The sequence below is a fragment of the Lepisosteus platostomus genome, chromosome 4, assembly GCF_059453375.1.
Source record: "Lepisosteus platostomus isolate fLepPlt1 chromosome 4, fLepPlt1.hap1, whole genome shotgun sequence".
Taxonomy (NCBI): Eukaryota; Metazoa; Chordata; class Actinopteri; order Semionotiformes; family Lepisosteidae; genus Lepisosteus; species Lepisosteus platostomus.
The window spans coordinates 45,540,356-45,556,945 of NC_142614.1; the positions used below are offsets into that span (position 1 = coordinate 45,540,356).

The 16,590-nt window shown below is 37.6% G+C and overlaps 1 protein-coding gene across 6 annotated transcripts in view; it reads left to right on the forward strand.

Annotated features, from left to right (window-relative positions):
• The first annotated feature begins 1,760 nt into the window (after positions 1–1,760).
• lhfpl2a (LHFPL tetraspan subfamily member 2a) overlaps positions 1,761–16,590 on the forward strand; it is a 93,775-nt gene continuing 78,945 nt past the window's right edge. For 4 of the 6 annotated variants that reach the window (XM_088629606.1, XM_088629604.1, XM_088629607.1 and 1 more), the window contains exon 1: positions 1,761–2,040. The gene's annotated coding sequence lies outside the window, so the exon portion shown is untranslated. Of the gene's footprint in view, positions 2,041–5,072; positions 5,171–16,590 lie in introns of all 6 variants that reach the window. The other 2 variants (XM_088629609.1, XM_088629605.1) reach the window with 1 other exon arrangement.

Consider the following 16,590-nt stretch of genomic DNA (forward strand, 5'->3'; position numbering starts at 1 on the left):
ACTTCATTTCTGTTTCAAAACAGTAACCCAGGCTGCTATAAGTGACATCAACAAGCTGTTGTGGCTTCAGAGGCAGAACAAAAGCAGTCACAGAGACATGCCTCTTTTTTCAAAGTGTGTGTTTTGTCACCCATATATCCTTGAGTAAAAAATGTCTGCAAGGCTGGTGTTTTTTGACATGTTCCCATGCTCTAACATTATTCTAATTTAAAAAAGTAAAACAAATATGGTTCTTTTCACACTATACAGCATAATGTAACTACAGCTGAACAGTTTCTGACAAACATACAATGTCCCATGTACACTGTCACACAATTTTATTAAAAGTGATGTACCTTCTTCCCAGTTAAGACAGTCACGCAATAATATTATATAGTGTGATTTAGAGAATAGAGGTAAAGGAGCGAGATACTTCCAAAGAGTTTGCCAGAAATTCTAGAAAACAAAAAATAAAAAATAAAACATTTTTTTCATCATCATTAACCTTTCTAACCTTATGGTCACTCTGATATCACAAATTTGTGGCGTGTATGTGGAAAATAGGGCTTGTAAACATGCACAAAGAAAAGCATTTTCAATTTCATCAGATTGTGATGCAGACTTCAACATGTGTACTATCAAATGGAAAAGTGTTACAATGATCAAAGCTAGCCAATCTTCCTCTGTCTCTTTGTGCCATATGAAGGATGTATAACACATTTATTAGGTGAAGCTCCTCATGAAGCAGCCAAGTGTTAAATGTCTTTAATAGCTTGTCTGCATTCTTATCAAATGCAGTTACTGCAGTTGGACAGGCGTTACATTTTTTAAAAGTGTGACAGAAACATGGTACCCTAACATAAAGTAACAGTAATTAGTGGTTTTCCTTTCCTTAAACAGCAGATCCCTCTTTGCAATATTTTGAATGCAAAGCTAGTAGCGACAAAATGCACTTTGTAAAACAAGGCAGATTTAATGTGCTGTGATAGACTATTTTATCTTATTATCCAAATTCATTGCCTTTTGTTCATCCCACCTGTCGATTTTCTGAAACTCTGGCTTACAAAGGACACAGCTAAAACACCCTGTTACAACAACAATAAGCTGTGGACAATGCAATACTGTAGAACTTGGGCCTCCAAAAAAAGTTAGAATCCTCAACTCATATTAGATAGATAAGACTTTATTGATCCCGTAGGGAAATTGATGATATTGCTATATTGCTAATGCACTCTTTTTACCTTTTTTTAGGCATCCTAATTCCTTATCTTTATCTACATTTCGCAATAAAATGCACAATGCATTTCTAACTATTCTATCACATATGTGTCAATCCAGCATCTTCATCCTATGACATCGAGCAGGAGCATAACCCAGTTGCAGGAACAGGGTGCAAGGCATGATTACATCCTGTAAGGAACGACAGTTCATCGAAGAACACACAAGCAGACAGAGACACTCGATTTAGAGACACCAATTACCCTGACCAGACTGTCCTTTGAAGCTCACAAAATCCAAACATACAGAATCCAAAAGCTGTGAGACAACAGTACAAACGTGTTAAATTAGAATTGCACTAGACTGAAAGCGACCCACGTTTCGATGTTTCAAGGTATTTTTTGTGAGCTGATCCTCGGACACCCTGCTCCCTCCTACCCCACCAGTCCTTTGCCTTCCCTTTGGGGGTCACTCTTCCCGTTTTTGACAGACGAGCGCAATGGGGGAAGGGACAGAGGAGAGAGAGAAAGAGTTGTGACTGCGAGTTGAGGACTCGACGTCAGTCTGTGGGCAGGCACTGGAGATTTAATGTGTGTGTGAGGCAGTTAGCAAGCCTCTTTTCTTATTCAGTGGTCACTGAGAAAGCGTGGGGGAGGGAAAACGGTGAGAGAAGGGGTAGTGAGGAAAAAAACCCCCAACATAACGTACAGTCGTACACAAAATTACCAAGCAGTAGTCAGGAACTCGAGGAATTAATCGTGAAGTGCGTGCGAGTCGTGGATGTGGAAATCTCATATGCATTCATTCATTACTGGGATTCGCCGCAGCTGAAAGCCACACATCGTAAGTAAAAAAAGCAGCAACGGCACTTTTTCCTTTCACTGACCTAACTCTCATTGCTTTTGCTCGTTTGTTAGAGTTCAGTTGTCGGAGGTACTAACCTCTGCCTGCGACGTGATACTCTTATCAGATACATTGTTGTGCATTAGGACAGGCTTTGCAGGGGCTAGCACTTGCTGTCCCTTTAATTTCTAACCTTCTGAATTGTAACCGATGATGCATATTTAACTTTCGTGCAATTCTGTTATGTTGTGTTTGCAAACGTCACGATGTTGTCCTTAAATATATGTCTGTCTAGCTCAAATTTAATCGATTAAAAATGACAGTATTCAAGTCCAATTTAAACAGCGTAAATATTCACACCGTGCAGTTACTGACTTTGGACAGGACCTCGACCATTACTGTACAATACATTCGATATTGTGAAGGTTTTATAGTTTATAATGAGTCGTATCTGTGTTAACCGTATCTGAGCATTATTGTGAGTTTTTTTTTCTGTGTCATATACGACTTTGTTTTATACATGCATTTCTCTGTTCTTTGCATTAATCGAGTCAAAGAAACAGTGAAAAGTAGGGAGAGTTGATGTTTAAATGAGCAGTTTGCCTGTTGAAGCTTCCAGTAAGGTTGTGGTTAATTAAAGGATTATAATCGATAGTTTGAAAAATATATTTATAGTAGGTTTTAATTAATTAGGCTTGAAAAAATGGACCAGTATTAATAGGCAAAGTGGTATGGATCCTGCTTATATGATATATTATATGCTTATAAAATAGGTCACATCTGTCTGTTCACACATCTGTTGAAAGGACAAGTAGGGTCAAATATAAGGTCTGCCTTTTGTGACATAGCATTGCATTGTAATTGCTTAATAATGAAGTGCTAAAAAATATTTAATATGATATATGATATCAATATGATATTGTATGATAGATGCCTGTATTTTTAGGAGTATTGCCAGTGCACTGAATTCACATATCAAAGGTCCCATATAATGCGTAGCATCATCATTGGTGGTGGTGGAGGGGGAATCCCCATTACCTGTAAAGTGTTTTGAGTGGAGATTCCAGAAAAGTGTTATATAATTGTAAGGAATATATTAATATTACAGTTATTATTATGACAGAATCCACATAAGTCTGTTAATGCACCATTTGAAGCTTCAACCACATTTTGGTCATCATGACAAATAAATCAAAATAGACTAATGAGGGTCTTCTGTTGGTGTTCTATTCTCTTAATTCAAAATTGGAATTCAAAGCCTTGATGCTTGTACACACCCCTATAATCTGCTATACTCCTTGAAAAAGATCTCCGTAATGCATGATAGTTACTTTCCAGTAGAATCCTCTCCTAGACCTTAAGTGAATGAAAACATATCAATAAAGGCTATAGCCAGTACTCACTCTGTACTGGAATATATGTGATAAACTGTACTACTTTTGATGAGAGGCCAATTACTTCAGAGAACGTGGAGCAAAGTATGATGACCAAATTTGCAGGACCACCAAAGGGTTCCATAACATTTTGTTTCTTTTTTACATGACTTATCCTTAGGTTTCTGAGATCCAGGATGACTTTATCATTTCCTTTTGGTCTTAAAGTTCTAAAGAGATTGGGGGGAAAGGGAGCTGCCCAAAGGGAATGAACCCTTTAGCAGCTGAGTAATATATATCTGTGTCAGCCAATGTGCTGATAGAGCTTGCATTCTTTCAGTTACAATAGCCTTGTCTGCTTTGATCTAATGATCCAGGTTAGGTTCAATTTGCTCCTTTGTATAAACCCATGGATACAGATCTACTTTCCCAGGCATTCTTTACAGATGTGTCCACTGGCAGCAATCTCACTATTTGGGATGTTGTTGGCCATAGCACAGTCACTGATCAGGCCTGGAGAGTAACAGCCCGGCAGGTTTTATAAGGATCACAAAGTCTTGGAAGAGTTGTAATTAAGACCAATGAAAGTCAATTATTGATTTAATTAAGTCATTAAGGTCAGGTAGAATGCAATCCACTTGATCCTGAGATTCTCCAGGAGTATCATTATTGTCGCTTGTACTGTTTCCTGGCATGGGATTAACATGATTCTTGTTACAGTCTCTCTGTTCTTGGTGAAGGTTGCAGTGTTGAAGCTCTCTGTGGTCCAGTTAGTGATTGAGCAGTTGCTGTCTGTATGGATGGGGAGAATTATATAATGAAGTTAGATAGAATGTCAGGGTGTGTGTCACTTGGATGATAGAGCCTGGACTCTTTTTACCTAGCTATAGTATAAGGATGCTACTATGGGATCCTTACAAACTGGTATTGAAATCTGTTTACCGTTCCTTTACTCTGGCTCCAGTTCTTCTAGAATATATGTAGAGAGGCCAGAGCCGTGCCTCTCTATATATAACGTACAGTAGCATAGCCTGAAAGCTTTAATGATAAATGGCAGGGAATTTATTATTATATGTTATTGGAATGGACTGTGCCAATGGAATAGCTTGAATGAATAAAATATATGCATCCTTCTTTGAAGATCTGGAATTCTATTTAAACATGGAAAGAATCCGATTTTCATGGAACATTGTAATGGATTATAATTCCTTTTGCTTTAGATTTTTGTAGTTGAATTGTTGAGAGTTGTGTGTATTAAACCTTTTAACAGAAGTGTTTCTAATACCTTAAATTTAAACATTGTGTTATGAATACAGACTCAGTGTTTCAACTTTTTTGCAGAAAACGGAAGAATGTCTGTTTTGTTTCTGGGCCAAAAGGAAGATCATCCATTTGGAAATACCATCCCTTTGATCAGATCAAAGCTTCAAAGATCCCTCTCTCTAGTTTTACAATCGGGTATTATAAAATGCAGAAGTATTGTGTACAGAAATGGAAGAAGGCTTGAGGGACCCAAGTGAGATTAATCAGGCATTATAGTAAATAACATGTCAATATACTTCTTAAGAAGTACCAGTGCCTGAAATGCAGATGAATGTTGAGCTATGATTCTGATGATTAAAGAGAAAATCTTTGGACTTTGTTTTCTTCTTTTTAAAGGAACTTGTGTACTTGAAAACAGATCTGATGGATTCAAGGCAGTAACATCTTTCTAAAGTCTCTTTGTGACAAAGGCTAAGGTTCAGGTAGAGAGATAAGTTCTGTTTTTGATCTTTGTTCCTTTACACCCCTAAGCCTACTCCTATAAAACAATTTGATGTAAGAATACCCCCTATTCCCATGTAGATATTAATTGTTTCTACTAGCTTTAGGACTGGTTTTACATCTTTTATATTGTGCAGCCTATGTGTTTGCTGAACAAAGCGGTCTTTTATTACCTTTGTAAAGCCCTGAGGGTATCTGTTGGCAATCAAGAGTGTTTTTTTAGTGCTTCAAATTTGACCCATATTTATCTTTAATTATACATATAAATCAAGGTAGTATTTCACATGATTTCTGGATTAGATGTCAGAGTGCCAGGGATCTCTGTTCTACACTGGGCTTGCAGTTCTGATAAAAATCTCAGGTGAGGTTTAAACCTCGGGTCATGGACCTGCTATCCTGAAATGTTGATCCTGCTGTGTGTATACAGATGTTTGCCATATACGTGAATCTACCATTCACGTTGTGCTTGAACCCCTATTTTCCATTACAAAATACTGATGTAATTATCACAAAGAAACATTTGCAAATTATTGTGTGTTATTGTAAATGCTTTCCTTCTGTGTCTCTTGCATGACTCAGTGACCATGTACTCTGATATTTAACTTTGGGTACAGTGTTTTCAGAGGTATTTCTATAATAGTAAAAGCTATACTTGAATAATGCCAGTGTAGTATTTGTTTTCTAAAATACACCAGTAGAGATTTTTGTTTTAACACATCTATTAAGATATAGGTGAAGATATAGCATGTTTGGATGATTTAATTTAAAGTTTGGTGCAGCACCTGGAAATGATACATACTGTATCCTTGAAAAATGTGAACAAGCATTCATGAATACAGTGGATAGGTTAGTAAATTAGCTTGCATATATGTTTTTTCATTCTGACAATGCAGGAATGTGCCATTCAAATACATGGGATTTCCTGCTGTGAGCTCATTGTTCTTGACTCAAAGTTTGCAAACTGGAATAAACCCATGATAACGTCCTTTGTGTTTCAGCAATATACAATAGCTAATATGTTAGACAGGTTATTAAAGGGAAAATATGCAAAGGTCATTTACATTTAATTATTAGAATTACATTATTTAGCTTTTCAGTAAAGCGTATTTAATGTTTGTTGTTTCCTTAAACTGATGTGCTTGTGCCAGTAACACTGTAAGAAAAATGGTCTTTTATCAGTAATCGTTTTATCTTATCAGGAATCTGATGAAATAGCCCTTACTTAATGTTCATTTTCTTATCATATTGCACATTAAAAGCCATAATTATCCATAGTTTTCTCTTAACTGTTTAAAAAAGTAGCTATCAATCATTACCCTTGAATACTTGTTCGTAAATGCATGTGTAGTAGTTGAAATCACAGTTTTATCACTTCATTTTAAAGAATATTCAGATTGTGCCTTCAGCAAAATAAGTGATTTGTCTTTAATTTAAATGTTGACGATAGTCCACAAAATCACTCTGTAGTTTATTCTGATATCTAAAAGAGTCAGAAAACTTGGTGAAGAGTGAATATTCACTTTTCTTGATGTACTGTAACTTTTCCAGAAAATAAGAAAATCTGAACAGTTTTTTTTTTTCCATTTAAATCAAATTAGACCTATGCATAGGTCTGCAGCATGTGTTTGTTTTACAAATGCAAGTTGAAAGGGTAAAATTGCTACAGGAGTGCAAATTCGCTAGCTGTTGCATTTTAAGCGGCATACAGAGGCACCCACAATCATTTAAAGATGACTGTTAGTGTGGAGGATACTGTGCTGTGCGCTTGGTCCATAAAAACTAAAATAAAATGTGCCTCTCATTCATTATAGGCTTGGAAAATCCTCAGTTGGTTAACTTTGGATTGCCAAAAGGGAAAATGCAAAATTCAAGCCTATTCATTCTCACTTGGCAGCACTCATTGTAATTACATTGGAAGCTTTTTTAATGTAGTTTTACAGAATGGTGGGTTCAAAAAAGCCGCCAGTTTGTTGCAGATGCATTGTCTGTCTTGCATGGGTGGAGTGGTGCTTTTTGGGCTGAGCAAATTAAAACACAGCACAGCATGCTTGGTTGGGTCACACATTTGTTGCCTTTGCTGCATAACTATACGTGAACTCCTGTGTAACCTGTGGCATCCCTGTATTTTCTGTTTTCTGTACAAACAGGAAATGGCCTCTTTAACTATTAAGAGGAAGAAGTCTGTAGTTGACCACATCGCATAGCGGGTTGGGAGAGGCAGTTGAATAGCACTGATGTAGGCTTAAAACAATAAGAATGTATTTCACCCAACTAAACTCAGTTAGTAAATTCTGTCAGCCGCTACATCAAGGATGAATTGTTAATTTATCATGGAAGGTATTATTGTCGGAATTAATTCCAAAGTGTGTGGCACAGTAGTTAGCATTGCTGTCTTGCGGTGCTGGGGCCGTGGGTTCAGTTCTAGACCTGGGGTGCTATCTGGGTGGAGTTTGTATGCTCTCCCCGTGTTCTTGTGGATTTTCTCCGGGTGCTCCGGTTTTCTCCCGCTGTCGAAAGACATACTGATAGATTAACTGGATTCTTGGAAAACCGGCCTTGGAGTGAGTGTGTACATGTTTGGATCTGTGTGTGTCCTGTGATGGACTGCCATCCCATCCAGGATGTATCCTGCCTGGCGCCCATTGCTAGTCAGAATATGTTCTGGCTCTCCTGTAACCCTGTACTGGATGAAGGAGTTATAAAATGGATGGATGGACAAACTCCAAAGCATGTATTTCCTTCCATTTCTGTAGGTAGTGCTAATAGAAAACACAATGGTTGGGGAGTCCAAACATACTGTTAGGGTAATAAAAAATACTAAAGACATTAACTGGAAATATGTTGTGGCTAAAAGATCAAACTACATAATTTATTTATCTACTCTGTCTGCACCACAGTAACAATAAAAAGGGAAATTTAAGGTAGGCCTTTAGTCTTTGTTATAAGGTAGCATTCTTTATTATAGCTGTTAGAAATCTCTTAAGAACTGTTAAAGATGTTTGCTGGAACTTTCTGGAGACCTTCTAACATTCCAGCAGGGCAACATTTCTGCTTATTCCTTGCAGTTTTCTTGAAAGACCTTCACTTTTCTTTGAGTGTCCTTGGCTCTGGCACAGAAGTATAAATACAGGGCCTAAAACCCAAAAAAGACAATGTTGAAAGTACTCCTGCCATGCATTTTCAGGTAGAAATACTGTAGTGTTTAAGCCAGAATTTTCTTATTACCAGTTCTTCCACTTGGTCTGTAATAAAGATCTCTTCCTCATAATAAACTCTCCAAATGTACTTAGTCTGCATTAAGGTATATATATATACAGTATACACGTCTATTTTCTAACTGCTTTATCTGGTGGATACTGAGCTTATCCCAGCAAGCAACAGTTACGAGGCAAGATACACTCTGGGCAGGAGGTCAGTCCATCACAGGGCACACACAGACAAACACACACTCACATTCCAGAAGACAATTAACCTTCTAGTATGTCTTTGTATTGTGGGGGAAAATGCAAAACCTGGTGGAAACACAAGCCAACATACAAACTCCACAAAGATTGCTCTCCAGGAATCAAACCCAGGGCCTAAGTGCAGTGAGGCAGCAATGCTAACCACTGTGCCACCATGCCACCTGCAAAGATATACACTGTTTACTGCAAATCTATTCGGACAAACGCATCATAAATGCAGTCTAACACAGCAAGAAAAAAAAGTTGATAGTTTTGGTGACTTTGTTTCAGATGAGTTTGTGTTCTTCTCTAATCTTTGAAGAGGACGTGTCTTTGTCTTAAGCCTGGCAATCTATATCAATCCTTGACCCATATATAGACAGTTTTCTAGTGCCTGTCCTTTTTAAAAGCTTTTAACTTGGTTCACAAGCAGAAAAGAGCCAGAATCCACCCATCCTGCCTTAACTACTTAACTACTACATCCTTCTTAACATAACGAATAAAGGAAAAAGAGCCCCGCACAGAGAGGGCAATGCCAAAATTGCATGGCAAGGTCAGTCCGTAAGGGTGCTCTCCCACCTTGCTCATTTTCAAAGCTACATCCTCCCAGCTGAAGCTCATGTCCATGTGCGTGGGTTACCGAGAGGCTGCCAGCTTGGTGTCGGGCTGAGAGAATGCGGGGCTAGCCCTACTTGTTTGAAAGTGTTGCGCCCACTCCAGTGCCACCTTTGTTCCCCAGCTGCTCAGCGACAGATGGAGATGGTCAGTGTTCAAAAAGATCTCAGATAAATTTCCTCTTTCCCCCTTCTTTTGCTTAGGCGCAACCATGTGTGCCGATAAGATTAGGGCACGCTCCAGTAAGCGCTATGTCTGCCCCCCATCCTTGTGTATTTTAGCCACATGCTGGTTCAGACTCTCATCAGGCTCCTGATGGGAGAAAGATAAATCTCCGATTGAGACTTCGGCTGACAGTTCAGCACAGCTGATGGAAAAACAGCTAGAGCTAGGGATTTCTTGGAAAAGGAAAAAATCCTACCTAGCTGAAATATGGCTTGAACATGAAGGTTTTCCTGTTTATAATGGTTTTAATCCTTAAAGACTAAATATACATGATATGACAGGTATTTCAAGTTTTATTCTGATTATGCAATACTTTTATTACTTGAAAAGACTGTCCAAATGGTCTTTTTGTTATCTGTCATTCTAGAAGACTATTATATTTATATTATATAAAATATTTTTTTTCTTCTTTATAATGAATTATTTTGCCTCTGTAACTGACCTGTTCTCCTAAGAAAGGTAGGAGAAAATAATAAAGTGAACCATGGCCTTATGTGTCAAAATGCACAAGACTTCTGTAAAATTATTTACCTGGGATTTTGTTCCTTAAAAGTCTTAGCAGTGTGTGGAGGTACAGTATGTCAGCCCTGGAGCTAAACACAGACTGTGTTGGATGTGAGCAGGATAGGCTGTGCTGCTGGATACTGGAAATAAATTGAAAATGGCCGTAAACGACTGTTTCCTCTGTGATTTTCTCAAGATGTTACTACTATCTCAGCAATTCATCATCAACATTTGTCATTGTTCATCCAGTATTCATACTTGGAAGGGATGTGGCTTGAAGTCACTGTATAGTTTCTGAAGTCTCCCCGTTTCACAGCTGTATGTAAATGAAATGATAATACAGAGAAGGCTGTGAATGTGATTACAGGTTTTTTGGCCACAACAGATAAGACATGCATATTGCATGTTTATCTGTATGATTGTTGTTTTTTGTTTGGTTTTGTCTTACTGACTGTGACTGTTCTAAATTACAGGTTTGAATTGGAATTTTAAGTAATTCTGTCACATTGTAGCATATAATGTGTGAAAATGCATTGCATGTAAGTATGTATGAGTGATAAAAATTCACTTTCTTAAAAAGAACTGATGTCTACATTTAAACTTTGAAGCTGTAATGGCGTACTATTTACTTCTTAATGGCTTTGATCTGGAGGGTTCAGTTAACTGGCCCCCTGAGGAGAGCCTGCTGTTGAAAACGAGGTTCAATCAAATAGCAGTCAAAAGCCACTTCAAGAGCTGCCCCCTTTGTTTTCCAGAGAAAGGCATGGTGTGAGAGGCTCGTTGTTTAGGGCATGGCTTTCTTGGTATCATGGAAACTAAATTCAGCTTGGAGAAGCTCGTTGGTTCAGTTGTGATAATTTGCTAAAAGAATGCTGACAGGTTTCATTATTTTTATTGACTTTTTGTTTCAAAGGAATACCTTTTATTGTGTGAGCTAGATTTTCAAACTATAGTGGACAAATAAATATGAGGGTTATATGGAATGCCCTACTGTTCTGTTTTTGTTGTCTCCTTCATGCTAAACATTGTGTAGCAGAGCTGGTTGCAGCACAGTGACATCACCGCCTTCCCTGCGTATAACAGGGACCTCAGCCGCCTGGGCTGAGGGAGGTCTCCTTTAGCTCAGCCGGCCGGTTCTCCGTTGTGTAACGCCGGAGACCCGGGTTCGCACCCAGGTAGCGAGGGATGAACTGGCAGGGTAGAGCGGCGAGGGCACGAGCCCGCGCGGAACCTTGACGGTCACAGTTGTGAAATAGTAAACCTTAACCAGCACATCATCACCCTTCTGAATAAGGTTTATAGTATATAGGAAATTGGTGCAGACTTTGTAGTGTGTTATTATTGCAGTGAGGAATTTAAGTTGATTTATTCACTTCAAAATCCTTTGTTCTGCTTTTTTGTTTAGAGTCGCCATTTAGCTTTGTTATACCCATCCAATTTGAAAAAGTTGTTGGGTTATCACGTCTTGGCTTGAAGGTATAAACCCTGTGACCGCACACAGGGGGAATGAGTCAGTGTAGGCAGACTCTCCAAAATGATTGTGGTCCATTCTTTTTCTCACATGTCACAAGCAACACAATCCTGTACCAATGGTTCAGCACTGATGTAGCTTTCACCAACAGTAATGCATGCCTGTTGGATCCCTGGGGCTACAGTGTTGACTGAGAGTGACCTGGCCAACTAATGCCACCCTACTTTCAGTGCTGCTGCTTGGAAAGTCCTTGTCACAGATGCTTAGTAACAATCCAATTTCAAACCCATGATCAGAGACCACAACCTGTGTTCAGATGAGCGTCTTTACTGGTTGAACCACTCAGGAAGTTCAGGTTCCTCTCTATTTTTCTCAGGCTTTTGGTGTCATCAGGGATGCTTTCTTTTACTGCTTCCTTTAACAGCAGTGTGTTTTTCAGACGTTTTGATATTGTTGTGCAGTCTCATGGGCCTCATAGTCAATTGAGTGGCATGTTTGGGTTGCCTACGTAGCGTGTTGACCTAAAGAAGATGAAAATGTGTGCCTTTACCCTGTACTTCTGTAGTGAACTGTAGGAATGGTTGACCAATATTTGCTGAGTCCACTGCATTATAATCCTCGTACCCTGACTGGTGTGTTCTCTTGTTCATCTCTTTATACTGAAAATGTAGAGCAAATAGTCTTAAAACACACACACAGCACAAATAGCTTTTGTAATCTGATTTTGATGTTTGTCTTCAGTGACTTGGAATGAATGAGCATTAAATATGCTTTCATGCTTCTGGATATAATCCATTCACTTTTTGAATTTGTGACAACTTTCAGTATAATTTAATTATGTTGAAATAGACTGAGCTGTATAGAAATCATCACAGACATTTTGCTGCTTTCCCACTTTACAATAACATTAGACATAGGCTGATATTCACTGATGTAATGTAATTTCAGCTCTTCCTTTATTAATGGTGAATTAATACTGTCAGGTATTACATTTTGTGCATCCAGTCTGTATATCACTTGTTTATAATGTTTAATGACACTTGAAACCTTTTGCTGTAGAATATTGTCAATTGCTCCAAAGATTTATAATTATACTAATTATAAAAAAGTGTTTATATAAGAAGTGTAAAGATGTCCTTGCAAATCTATGTATTAAAATTTAATTCCCAGAAAAACGTACTTCAAATAAGGAGTTACTATATAAAAACATTGTGATGTTCTCATATAATTATAGGGCTGTATTGTACCTACCTGTCTAATTGTTTCCATCTCTTCAAGTTTTATGGTTTGCATACCCCTATTCAGATGTCTTTAGATGTCTGTGATACCTTCTTTAGGCATCAAATAAGTTCAGCGTTTTGCTGTTTTTAAACTTGCTTACATTCTTCAGCGAGTAACGTGGCATGCTTTATCCTGTTTGAGTGCTATCTCGTTGCGCTAATCATCTCGTTTAAGCATGAAGTTTCTTCTGTGTTGTCCTTTTTGCCCTTAACCAACAAGCATAGACAGTTGCACATTCTGACGGAAGAAGTTAATTCAGTGGGATTCTAAAATAAATGAGACACCTACCCATTAATTTTTCAGATGTTTTACCCAACACAGGGTTACAGGGGAGTTTATCTTTGTAAGCTATGGGCACAACGCAGAATGCACTCCGCATGGAAGCTCCATGATTGTAAATGATAATTTGCTCTCAATTGAACTTGTTAAAGATTAGTAATAGAACATTTTGGAAGACCATTTAAACTTTTTTCATTTGGAGCCGCCTTTGAAATTTGATGTTCAACGATCAGAGGCCAATAACAAAGAATTATGCTTAGAATTACTGCTGCCTGTGGTCATACACCACCAAAGCTTTGCTGCTTTGTTTAAATCGCAAGTACAGTACTTGTAGCTGAAACCTGAATGTTTCATGATAAGACTATTTCTTATTAGGTGACATTTGTTTGGACTTCTGATAATACTACACCATAAAAGACCAATACATGGCACTGCAGTAACAGGAAAATGACAAGACCTTCTCAACTTTGCAAGATTCTAATGTGCATAACCTAGAACATTACAGAATGCCTTTTTTTAAGAAGACAAATTGAATATGAAATTCAAACTCAAAGTTTGAGTGATTGGGAAACTATACCATAAAAGACCAATACATGGCACTGCAGTAACAGGAAAATGACAAGACCTTCTCAACTTTGCAAGATTCTAATGTGCATAACCTAGGACATTGCAGAATGCCTTTTTTTAAGAAGACAAATTGAATATGAAATTCAAACTCAAAGTTTGAGTGATTGGGAAAAAAATATTACAATGAAACCTTTTTTGTGCATTGCTGCGAAGATTTAGTCATATTTTTAAACCTGTTTTATAGCGTGTTGCTATGTAATATGTAGTGAGAGGAATAAAAAAGCAATAAAGTATATACTCAATTATTGTGTTTTCGTGCCACTGCATTTACGTAATATTTAAATGTATTGTAGACTGTTTTTATTAAACTTTTAAAAAGTTACAGGCTTTTAAATGGATATACACCAATAAAACAAGGCAAAGGGGATCTCAAAGAAGAAAAAGTACTTGAAGGAAAAAAACACTTCCAGGAGCAAAAACAACAAAAAAGACTGAAAAAAGTCAGCTATCCAAGCTGCCACAGTTGTTGCACTCGCACAGTGAAGTTTGGCTGTGCGTCTTTCTATAAGCACAATTTCTATAAAAGAATTTATCCTAGTATGAGTCAGAGGTATTTCCTGTCTTTAAACTTAAAAACTAATGTTCCATTTTCTGCCTTGTGAAATATTGTACCATCACTGCAGGTACAAGTCTGTATTGTTACTCTTAATTGTTCTTGATAAGAAATCAGTTACTGAAAAGGTGTACTAAGGAACTTAAGTGATAATTTAATTAATAATAATTACTTGGGTTTGTACAACATGTTTCCTCCTAAAGGATCCCAAAACACACCAGTGAAATTCAACACCCACTTGGGAGACAGGCAGCAGCTTTGACAACCCAGCAAACCCATCGCAGCAGATCAGCTGGAGAAGTGAAGCAGTTGCTTTATCTTTCATTTCATTCTGTTGATGAATGATTTTGCACAACTGGTGTTGTTTTGCCCATTACCTGTTACCTGTTGTTGTTTTGCACATTCCCTGTTGTCTCTGTCTTTCTTTTCTTATGCAATTGTATTGTCGTTGTTTTTTTGTACTGCTTACCGTCTGAGAGATGGCTAAATACTGTAGCATTTCGTTATACCATATACCTGTGTATGAGTAAAATGACAATAAACTTGAACTTGAAGTTATGAGTTGAATCAACATAAGAGCAGCTACAAATGAGAGGAGGCCCTTTGGCCCAACTAGATTGTATGGTGATATGACTGGATATCAGCTTCAGCAACAATTGGCAGGGCAGCTTGTTCCATTATCTCACAACGTTTTGTATAAAGAAATGCTTCATTTTCCTGGTTTTATGTAAGCTTGTTCAAGTACAAGTTTCCACTTGTATTCTCTCATTCATGTTTTGCTGTGGATTCTCACTTGAGCCAATTAAGTTGAGCCAAGGAATGTATTATTTATTCCAGAAGAGAGAATATATTTCTTATATCTTGATGATGATGGCATTGTATTGGACATTCTGTTGTAATGGGCAGAGTGGCACCTGCTGGTCCATAAACATCACTAACAGCTGCTTTATTTTCCTTATCATTTCTCCTCTCACTATTCACCAGGCTTAATCTTGCCTTGAATTGAGAGATACCAACTCTAATTATCCAAGAAGGCTTAATTTTTAACAACTGAATACTGAGACCATGCAAACTCAATGTCTGAACTACTAGAAATGGAATATGACTGACAAGAAAAGGGCATCTGTTTCATTTTGCTTGTTTGGTTGCTAGGAGACCAGTTTCATGCAAGATGTTGTAGCTCGAAGAAGAGCAAATTAGTGAGTCATCAGTCAACAACTCTTCAGTGTAATTTAGACTATAGGCCTTAGTTCTCAGACAACACACTGAGCTCCAGCTGCCGATTCTCCTAAACTCTTATACTTTGAAGCAAGATTCAAACTCACAAACTGCAAGAATGTTCCTATCCTTCTTTTTCACAAGACACCCATTTATTCAAAGGATTGATCATGAGCTTAGGTTTGAAAAAGTGTTTTGGTGTAATTGTTTAGGTTCTGTGCTGGTAAGATTCCCCTAATCTGATTTTCTCTAATTTTATCATGTTTTATCCTTCCAGTAACTAGGGATCCACTACTTGTTATTGGTCCTACCAGCACCTGACCTTATACAGTACGTTCTTTATACAGTATGTTAACTGTAGTGCAAACATTTTAATAAATGATCAGTCCCTGGATGGATAAATGGGATGCAAACTGGTCTGTGGTTTCCACTAAAGGATTGAAAAACACTCCTCTACTCCCAATATAACAAGCAATCTTTTAGATACAACAGACGTCAGTAAAAACCCACTACTTGGTGGATGTGTAGCGTTGTTTTAATGGCTGTCTCCTTGGTCATTACTGAGGAAAAATAAAATTCCTATACATCAATGACGTAATATCTTTAGCTGTTGAGCTGTTCTGATTGTAATATACAGCAGTGGTGCCTTGTTAAGCATACTGGTCTAGCTTTTACATTTCTTTCCCAATTAACTTTAGCTTTAGCAAAGGTCAGACATCTGTGATTAATCTTCTCCTGAATATTTGTAGTTTCCTCTGGACTGTTTTCTTAAGTGTGGGATGGCATAGACTTGACATTTCATGGTTTATGTACAAGTTTTAGAAGGTTCTTACCTTCATTGTGAGAATCTCAAAGCTGACAAACGTTCAACTACAAAGAAATCATTGCGTTTTATGGTATGGATTATTTAAAACGTTCAAAATAAACTTACCTTAACTCTACCACGATTAATTGTTTCTGCCAAATTACAGGGCAGCATAAAATGAGGGACAAAGCACTTTGATACTGACTTCATATGTCTTTTGTTGCAATTTTATTATGGAAGTTTTGCTTGAATGGGTAAAATGAATGTGATATAACAAAATGGATCAGTTATTATTTTAGGGTACAGTACAAGATGGGATGGATTTGTTATTGGTATTTTTTTAGTTATACTGTATATCAGTAAAGATTGGTGGCTATGTAGTTGTTTAATGC